The sequence below is a fragment of the Asparagus officinalis genome, unplaced genomic scaffold (assembly GCF_001876935.1).
Source record: "Asparagus officinalis unplaced genomic scaffold, Aspof.V1 AsparagusV1_Un480, whole genome shotgun sequence".
In the NCBI taxonomy this organism is placed as follows: Eukaryota; Viridiplantae; Streptophyta; class Magnoliopsida; order Asparagales; family Asparagaceae; genus Asparagus; species Asparagus officinalis.
Window position 1 is genome coordinate 45,845 of NW_017972745.1, and position 11,093 is coordinate 56,937.

The window sequence follows — 11,093 nt, forward strand, 5'->3', positions numbered from 1 at the left end:
TAGAACTAACAAAACAGACAATAGACCTAACAAAACAGTCTATTAGAACTAACAAAACAGTCAATAGAACTAACAACTATCAAAACAGACAATAGAACTAACAAAACAGATAATAAACCTAACAAAACAGTCTATTAGAACTAACAAAACAGTCAATTAGAACTAACAAAACAGACAATAGACCTAACAAAACAGTCTATTAGAACTAACAAAACAGTCATTAGAACTAACACAACAGACAATAGAATAACAAAACAGACAATAGATCTAACAAAACAGTCTATTAGAACTAACAAAACAGTCATTAGAACAAATAAAACAGTCATTAGAACTAACAAAACAGTCAAATAGAACTATCAAAACAAACAATAGAACTAACAAAACAGACAATTGAGCTAACAAAACAGTCTATTAGAACTAACACAACAGACAATAGAACTAACAAAACAGACAATAGACCTAACAAAATAGTCATAACCTAATAGAACTAACATGCTACACATTAGACTCGATTGGTGCCGGATCTTCATTTGTTGCTACCTTCGCTGGATCGAAAGCGATGTGAGGATGGAGAGCTTGGAGCCGTGGAACCACTATCTGCCCCGGCTAGGTCTAATGGGCGATTATCATTGGGTGTTGGGAGAGCTCTGGGATAATTGGAACCCCCGACTCCTTGGTTGCGGAGAAACAGCTGCCACTGGTCTCTTTCAACCGTCGTGTTTCTCCCATCCCAAACAACCTCAATTAACTCAGGCGTGGATTCCTGAAGCAATTCCAACTTCTCTCCGCTCTGGACCTGCGTCACAGCGTAGCCTTCCTTTATGTTTCCGTCGCTGGGGGAGATGTAACGGAACCTAAGCCTCTTAGGGATTTCAGATAAATTCCTAACCTTCAGAAGAACTCTGCAGTCTGCGAAGTTAGAATGTGTTATGACGTCCCTGGAGCACATGACACATTCACCGACTCCCATGAGCAGCGAGCGAAGAAATTCAAAATTCCACAGGTGGTATGGGACATTGAATAGCCGAATCCATACTGGAAAAGTTTGCGGCAACGTTACTAGCCTCAGATCCTCCTCCCAACGGCGGAATCTACCCTTAAATGTGCCCATATCTATCAGTCCGAGTTGAACAGCTTGTGCAAGTATGGGATCGCTTGGAAACTGCACCATGAAACTGTTTCCGGCTGCCTGCTTGATTTGGTGGGGCCACGTTCTAAAATTGAATCGATAGGCTAGCATCTCCCGGAGCTCCTGCACGGATGGACGGCCACTTTCAAGGTAGAAAATGGCGTAAGCCGACAGATGCCGGATGGTGCTGGAGGTGTTGGACGAGATAGTTATCAGCCTCGGAGGGGCACGGGCGGTAAGCTTATGATAACAATCGCGGGAGCTATGCCCCCGCCCATGGCAGTGAACACAGACCAATTCCTTAGCCATTTGCAAGAAGAATTTACGTCGAAAATAGTTCTCCGCTTCGAAAATGGCTTAAGTTCTTGATGGTGGTGACGTGAGTATCGATGCAATGTCGTAATTAAATGTCCGCCTTACCTCACTTGGGAACGCGCGAATGTATGATGTGATTAATTAGTACGATGGGACGTGACAGGAGAAAAAGCTGAACAACTGGAGTAACAATTGGCGGTGATGGAAAGTCATCTCTTCAAACAAACACTAAAATAATACCAATGAGATAGAACAAACGAGCCCTCGCTAGAACTATCACCCATTTAGAACTAGCACTCCTTTACGACTATAACTCATTTAGAACTAACAAGAAAAGAAGTTGTTCTAACTTGGCAACGTGGAGTACCAAGTTGAAGTTGGGACCGAGAACGCATTTTTTATACAAATATACACTCCATTCTGTATTTATATAGACATGTCATTCATCACTGTACACCGTTTCGTCTTTACATCTTCGTTCATAGCCAGCTATTAATAATTGCGCGGCGAGTCTTGCTCGCATAGCATCAGGTACTTCGCCAGGCGGATTAACAAGAGTTGTTGGGCGGCCATCAATTATTGCTTTTATATATAGGTAGACGAACACACCACAGTCAAATCTGCAGAACAGAAGACTAAATCAGACATTCTCGCAATAATACAATGTAGCTATAGAACTAATGCAAATAGAAACATGATAGGTAATAGAACTAACCGCCCAATTTGCCGCTCGCATGCGACGGCTTCATATTTGAATACTCTGCGCACATTTTGCGCAACAAAATCCACGCGCTGCATATCAAAGAATTTTATAATTTTGTTAACCGGCTCCAACCACGATTCATGCCCGGCCGAACTATAGTGCTTGACAACATCATCCCTTAGGTCAACTTTAACCAGATGCCAATGGTCGTCCCTGACCAAAGGGATCAATAGATGCATAATGCGGAGGGCGGTATACTTTTCAATGTATGTCAAAAATAGTTCGTAAAAGTTGGGTTCGAAGCCGTATAATGTATGCTGCAAGCACGGAGATAGAACTAACATTAAACAGACTAGAACTAACATGATAAGGTATAGAACTAACATGTTATACCGTAGAACTAACATATTACTCAATAGAACTAACATGCATCCCTCAGGTCAACTTCAACCAGATGCCAATGGTCGTCCCTGACCAAAGGGATCAATAGATGCATAATGCGGAGGGCGGTATACTTTTCAATGTATGTCAAAAATAGTTCGTAAAAGCTGGGTTCGATGCCGTATAATGAATGCTGCAAGCACGGAGATAGAACTAACATTAAACAGACTAGAACTAACATGATAAGGTATAGAACTAACATGTTATACCGTAGAACTAACATATTACTGAATAGAACTAACATGATAGGGAATAGAACTAATATGGTACTGAATAGAATTAACATGATAAGGTATAGAACTAACTAACATGTTATACCGTAGAACGAACATATTACTGAATAGAACTAACATGATAGGGAATAGAACTAACATGATACATGATAGGGAATAGAACTATCATGATACTGAATAGTACTAACATGATACGGAATAGACCTAACATCTTACATATTAGAACTAACATTGTACAGACTAACATGATACGGAATAGACCTAACATCTTACACATTAGAACTAACATGATAAGGTATAGAACTAACATGATAGGGAATAGAACTAACATGAGAAATAATAGAACTAACATGATAGGGAATAGAACTAACATGGTACTGAATAGAACTAACAATGTTATTCCGTAGAACTAACATTGTACATAATAGAACTAACATGATACGGAATGGACCTAACTTGATAGGGAATAGAACTAACATGTTATAAACTAACTAGCATGGTCAATTTAGGTCTAACATGTACTTACAAGAAAGAACACTGATACGAGACCATATCCTTTGCCAAACGCATCCACACTAATCGTGTCCAGCACTGACTCAACCATCTGTAATATTAGAAACATTAAAGATCTAATTAAGCCATACATTTTCAACTTTGCCTTGAAGTATAATCTAACATTGTCGTCAAGCCGGCCACCTCGGAGCAAAGTCAACAAATCTGCTCTGCTGATGCTGCTATTTGACGTTTCAATAACCTTATATCTCCTGAAACGCAGAACTAACTGCAATTAGAACTAATACTTGACAAATAAGAATAAAAATAGTCAACTGAATCATACATGTGTATCTTCTGAGAGCAGAATTTGGATAAGAAATCATTTTCAAGTTTGTTGAGTCTGGATGCTGCTAGAGGTGATATAGTAAAATTATGTACGAAAGCACCCGTGCTATCGATAATGCGGATGTTAAACAAAGACGAGTCTGTAATATCTGTATTCAGCTCTGCCAATAGAGCTACCTCTTCACGAGTCATTGGCTTCAAACTCATCACATCCCAGTTGCCGATTTGATTATCCGGAAAAAATTGAATAATCGTGTCAACTTTTTGCCCCTTTTCAGGACTTTCAAAAACATCTATAGTCGTCATTTGCTTTTTCTTTCTTTTTCCTTCAGTATATGGGGTCCTCCGCCATTTAGATCTCTTGCTTGCCCTTCGTAGCTTTGGGCTACCCATTGCTTTCTCTTTGACATTACCAGTTAGCACTTCTACATTTCTGTCAACGTCGTGCGTAATATTCACAAGATGTAAATCCTCAATTGCTTCCTTTGAAGCAACATGACTCTCATCCGTTAATGTGCTATCTACAATAACCTGTGCATGTTCAACATGATCGTCGTCCCTATTCTCATGTTCCTCTTTTATATGTACATGTTCCTCAGCCTCACTATCTTCTTTTGCATCAACCTTACTATCTACATTTAAATCAACCAGCAAATCACCCAACTTATCAGAAGCCTCTTCCCCCTTATCTACAATATCCTCCTCCTCATTTGCAAAATCAGTAGGTTCTTCTGCAAAAACTTTGATATCTACATCAACCTCGTCTGCAATATGCTCCTCTTCATTACGCTCTTCTACAATATCCTCCTCCTCTCTTTGAACAACGTCAACAGGATGCTTAACATCCTCTTCTACATTCTTATGTACATTAAGCTGCGTGTTTGGGTCTTCACTATATACACTGCTCGGTTTAGACCTCTGTTCCTCTTGATTTACCCGCCGCTTCTTCCTTTTTCCATTTGCAATCTTATCATGTCTTCTCAAATCTTCAATTATCCTGTTCAGCCTGTTGATCTCAATCATAAATTCTTTGGTCTGCTTTGTGTCATCCAGCAATCTTTTGAGAAATTTAGCAGAATTTCTCCACAATGTAAGTTGCTGATCTATGGGAAGACATTTGATCTCCTCCTCATTGTCAAAAACGTCAATATGCTTTGCCATGGTCTGATATTAATAAGAGATTATAATTAGGATATTGTTTTTAGTTATTGTAAAATGAGTAAGACTTAACATAAGGGTCTGAATCATACAGAGAAGTTCCCAGGCGTTTTCTCCTGGCTAGCCTTCCCCCTCTTTGTCTCGCGCTTATGATGCGCAACTTTTCTCCTCTGTGCAGCGGGGAACGCCTGTTCAACTAGAGGAGGAGACACTTCCTCAATTTGCCTGTGGACAAATGCTATTGACGCTGCCTTAGCCTTCTCCGTAATAGTCACCACCTTCATAGATGGGACTTTCATGCTATCCGGTGCCCAATTTGTCATTGGGGGTCTGGAGCTATCTACGAGACCATATTTTTTAATGCCGGTCATATCATAGAACCATAGCTGTAGCAAATATATTTCGCATTTAAGTTAATAATAGAACAGTTTTAGAACTAACAAAACAGACAATAGAACTAACAAAACAGTCACTTAGAACTAACATGATGCACATTAGAACTAACACGTAAACACATAGAACTAACATGCTACACATTAGAGCTAGCATGACACTGTACAGAAATAACTCTCATCAGAACAGCAAATAGATCTAACATGTTACCTATCAGAACTAACTCTCATTAGAACTAACAAAATAGTCAATAGAACTAACAAAACAGTCAATAGAACTAACAAAACAGACAGTAGAACTAACAAAACAGTCACTTAGAACTAACATGCTGCACATTAGAACTAACATTAGAACTAACACGTAAACACATAGAACTAACATGCTACACATTAGAGCTAGCATGACACTGTACAGAAATAACTCTCATCAGAACAGCAAATAGATCTAACATGGTACCTATCAGAACTAACTCTCATTAGATTATGAAACTTACACATAGTAGTGTCATGCAACCTGGGACATATGCCTTCTTTCGCTCCTTCTTTCCCTCCAGCGCAACACCAATGCCCCTGATAATTTCATCATAAAAGAACCGGGCCCATGCAACAGACTTGACCCTCTCAATGCTATCCAGATATCTGAGTACGGGTCTAGGGATACCTTCCCCTGCTCTGGGGCTCCATATCATAGAGCACTGGTACAGGATTTGTAGCAAAACAAATTCCTAGATATCCTCCGTTTCCGTTGATTCCACTAACCGTTCCAGATGCCCTTCGAGGTGTTTGCGCTGGGAGGTTTCTAGTTTTTTCGACCTCTTGCCTTCTTCAGAAATGTAAAGATTTGCAAAGTATTTCATCCATATTCTGCTGTTTGAGTCCCGATTGTTACTTACAATTTCACCATTCATAGAAAAATGAGTGTGGTTGTGGACTCATTGCAGATCAAATTTTACCTTTCTAACAGCCCCGCTATTTGAATCCGATATGGAAAATGTGCTCTTGTCTCCGTCATAATAGCGCAGCAGCAATTCCAGAGTGGGCAGACCGGGAGTAGGAGCACCGAATACAATATAGTGCTCAAACACAGAACCGCGGTAGGCATCCCTATGATACTGATTGATCTTCGGGGCTATTTTCTTCATGAACTTCCAATAGGCCCCAAGATTGGTGGTCAGCCTTCGTGACTCGGCCGCACCTGTAGGTGCAACATTTTCCCTGTAAAAACAATTCGAATTTGTAGGATCAATAGAACTAACAGACTAATATTAGAACTAACAAAATCTACATTTACATCTCCGTCCTAGAACTAACATTGAAGTCAATGTACTAACATTGGAATCATCTAGAACTAACATTTGAATCAACCTAGAACTAACATTGGAATCATCTAGAACTAACATTTGAATCAACCTAGAACTAACATTTGAATCTACCTAGAACTAACATTGGAATCAATCTAGAACTAACATTAGAATCAATCCAGCACTTACATCATGTGTACTCATCTACATCTGGTATTTTTGAGATGAACTGAATTTACGCAAAATTAGGTCGATTTCCCAGATTCTCGATAACATAGAACATACTGTTTTTCGGGGGAGGGTTGGATGATACGCTCGGCCGTCGAGGGTCGTCTTTTGCTATCTCGACGTGCTATCGCCTCCTTTTGCACCTCCATTAGGGTTTGCGTCGCCTCCTCCGCGCTTTCAAGCCCAGACGATATGTCTTGGCCCTTCGACGCGCGTCGGTGGTCGACCTCGAAATCGGAAAATGATCCTTCCCTGGATGACATGATTCAGGCGAAAACCCTAAAACTGTTGAACGGCGGTGAGAAATTGGACACAATCTCGAGTTTCTGAGACAACGAAGAGGTGGAAGAGAGAGAGAGAGAGTACAGAGAGAGAGAGAGAGAGAGAGAGAGAGAGAGAGAGAGTACTTGAATAAGGATGGGGCGCGTTAACCGAGTACAATCCCATCAGAAGGGCAAGAGCGTAACTTCCGCCTTTGTTTTTCTGAAAAAGAGTAGTTAGGGGTCCCATAACAAATACTGTGTGTATTTGGGGCTAATACACATGGGCCGAAATACGAGGGGGCTTGTCACATGAAGTTCCCTATTTTGGGGCCTGGACACAATTTTCCCTAGATATAAAGATAAATATTATTAAAGAAAAGGAACAATATGTTATTGGAGTATGGGAAAAAAGGGATGGAATTTCTTTATGAGATATTAATGTTGAAGACATTTTTAAAAGTTAATTACTCAGAAGATTGTAAAGCATTATATTTCTTTAAGGGTTTTTGTAACAGATGCCTAAAGTTACCAACTAATATGAATCTACTATTCATAAATTTGGAATTATTCCTAGTAATATGCCTTAAGTACTTAATGTTTCTGCCTCTTCCTAGTTGGATTGCACGTGCAATGCACGTGGTAAAATATTTATTATTTATTTTTAATTTTTAATTATATATGGGAATAGATTTGGTATAAATATTGAATGTAAACAACGGATCAAATATATAGACAGAAGCTAAAAATTCACAACATTTGAACAATGAAATTACATTTAGTGATTGATTGTGCGATGGTACACTGGTTGCATCTATAACGTGATCGATCAATTAAATATTGTCATAAGAATATATCTAAAAGAAATGTTTGATGATGTGGATGTAAATCCAAGCTCATGATATTAGAACCTTGACTAAGCCTTTGCAATACCTAATGTGTGAGTACATATATTCACCCAAGAAAATTTCACAATCCCATAAAATCCAAAACACTCATTAAGGATTCAACAAACTAAGGCTTCACAAGCTCCAAACACACCATTTCCATAATCAAAAGTTAGAGCATGACTAATTTTTATTTCACAGCAATGTAAGAAGACAATCTCCTTTTTTCCTTCGTAGTTTTAACTCCAAGAACCCTTTCTAGCTAAGTCGGCAGCTGAATAAAAATTTTCACTAACAACCTTCTGGTTAGTCTTTGCCCTTCCTTTTGAATATCGCATGCTATCTTTAGCATTCTCTACATAAAGCCGCCCCATTTGACGCTAAAGATCCACAAGAGAATCACTTTCTACCTTTGCCTTTGAACTCTTTATTGAGTCAACAAACATTAGTTCTAATATGTATAAAACATAAACATCACACTTGTTGATCTCATACTCAAAGAGATGTCATTCACAGTTGTTCAGTGGCTGTGGATCCATATAATAGGACCTCTTCAGTCCTCCAAGCTCCTCCATTATTTGCTTCCTAGACTCATGCCAACCGCGCCCATTATAATCTGGCATGTGTAAATGTATTCGTGTGTGCACACATATGTTTATACGTAGGTATATACACAGATATGAATATGTGTGTGTGTGTGTGTGTGTGTGTGTGTTCATGCAAGTTTATATGTATATACATGTAATTATTAAGGTAGAAGCACTTTTAATGTTTCTATATCTGCTGAATAACAATCATGGCACTTGGATCTCAAAGCTAATATCATAAATTCTTTACCAAACATCAAGAAAATAAAGCGGCTTGTGTTCATGAAATTTAATTGAACTAAGTAACACAAATAGAGTTGGGTGAAAATTATAGGATGATTGTGCAGTATATAAAGGGAAGACTTGGGCAAGCTACAAGCTCCTAAATGCCCTTTTCTATAACCTCTGCAATTTTTCAAAATCCAACAGTAAATTGTGTAGTTGCAGCTTCAAGCACTGAATCTTATCATGAGTTCATATTGTGTGATTGTACATTTGTTATGCTCTCATTTACTGTATCTTATAAAACATAATAAAATATAAATATTTTTTTATTTCCAAAGCTCAAAACAAGTAGGAAGTTAGTCTGACACATATACAAGCATCAGTTCAAATACCTAAGTTAGTATTTACTTGAATTTTCATATTTAATCTCTCATTCAAGTTCACTGTCCATAATATTTACTTTAATCATTTAAAAAACTTAAATTACTTCAACAGAATATCCCTAATAGATTCTTTATTAGTTAAGTTACGAATAAATATTAGGGAAACAAAACAATTTGGAGGACAAATAAGCAATTGTAGTGAATCGTATGCGGATTATATTATTAACAATCATAAGCATTATTGAAATCATGCATAGAAATTTATTTGGCTGAGTCTTCTTTCATAGCTGTAGCAGCAAATAATACCTTCTCAAGGTTACTATCCATCATCAAGAATTCCCCAGTAAATTATTACTTCTATCCAAGATCCTAGCCATGACCTGGAATTCTCTTTGCACAACTATAACATCTTCGAAATTATTACTTCTATCCAAGATCCTAGCCATGACCTGGAATTCTCTTTGCACAACTATAACATCTTCGCTGGAATGAATAACGTTTAACGTAATACTATATGTTGTGAGTGTGCTGTTGACATGAACATGTGGATTTTACGCTGTAGAAGAGGTCTCGTGTCAAAGAAAAAATAGTACGGCATAGTAAAACTTATATACCTCCTAGCTTCCCAAAATCCTACATGTGTACATGTATAAGTCATAACTAGCACATAAATACCTCAGATACAACACAATTTAAATTTAAAACTTCAAAAAACTCTGTAATTTTCCTCCATCACCCCCTTTTCTTACTTTTAGTTTTTAGTGGTGGGTATTGTCATGATTGTCACATAAATACCTAAGGTAAAAACATAGTTACTTTTAAATCAAAAACCTGTGTTTGCCCTCTGTCCTTATTCTTCTTTTTATCCTTTACTTTCTGGTTTTGGGGATTTGGGTGTTTCGATCATCTTTAAATGAAATTATGAATCATTCACATACTTATTAACATAAGTTGGTCCTTTTCTATTTATAAATATGTTGAGAAAAGTTGAAAGTAGAGCTATGAACGTATAAAATAGAGAAAAATATAAAAACTTTATCCTGAAACATGTGAGCAAAAGCAAAACCATAACCTTCCTATATGTACACCAAAGACCCCGAAATATACAATAAGAACATATATGATCAAAATCCAAATACAATGCTAATTACATGTAATTAAGCCTGATGAAGCCTAATTAACTCCAACTCCTAACCTAATTAAGCCTGGCCCTAGCTAAAATTAAGTATTAACTAACCCTATGCTTTTGGATCCTTAATGGGGCTATATGTGAAAATTTCAGAATGAAATTTAGAAATTTAGGAAATGTAAGAACATTCACATATGCAAATATCATAGCTAATGTTATTTGAAATCTAATACTCAAGAAATATAGTGCACGGAGAAAGAAATTTGAAAATCATAAGCAAGATTTAGAAATGGATCAAATCATACCCGAATGTTTTCTCTAATAAAAAGCTTCATCAATGAGTTTCCTTCGTGATCCTTCCCGGTGCCTAAAATCTGAGAATTAAGGAGATGATGGCAGAGGGAGTGCGGTGATGATGAGGAGAATAATAATCATCTTTGGCAATTGATGAATTAAGATAGTGGGACGGCGTTGTCGGAGCGAAAGCTTAACCGATAGAATGGTTACCGTAATGAAGTCGTAACCGATGAAATAGAGAATGAAATAAATGAAGGTTTAGGGCTCGTGATTTTTGATTTCTGTGTAACGAAAAAAGGGATAACATTGTTATATTTACAATAGATGAAGCATATTTTGGGATAGAGAAAGTTTTTCTAGTACTCTCTCTATTAAAGGGAGAATGATTTACAAATTTGTGGCAATTAATCCACATTCAAAAGTTTCTCTCTTTCTTTTCCCTCCAATATTTTATTTTCACCCTTAGAAAATAATTAAGAAGAATAGTTGTTTTATTTCAAAACAAGAGTCATCCATTAACAAGAAGAGATTTAATCCATTATTAATTTTAAGATAAATATAAGTTATTTTCTAGCAATATTTCTA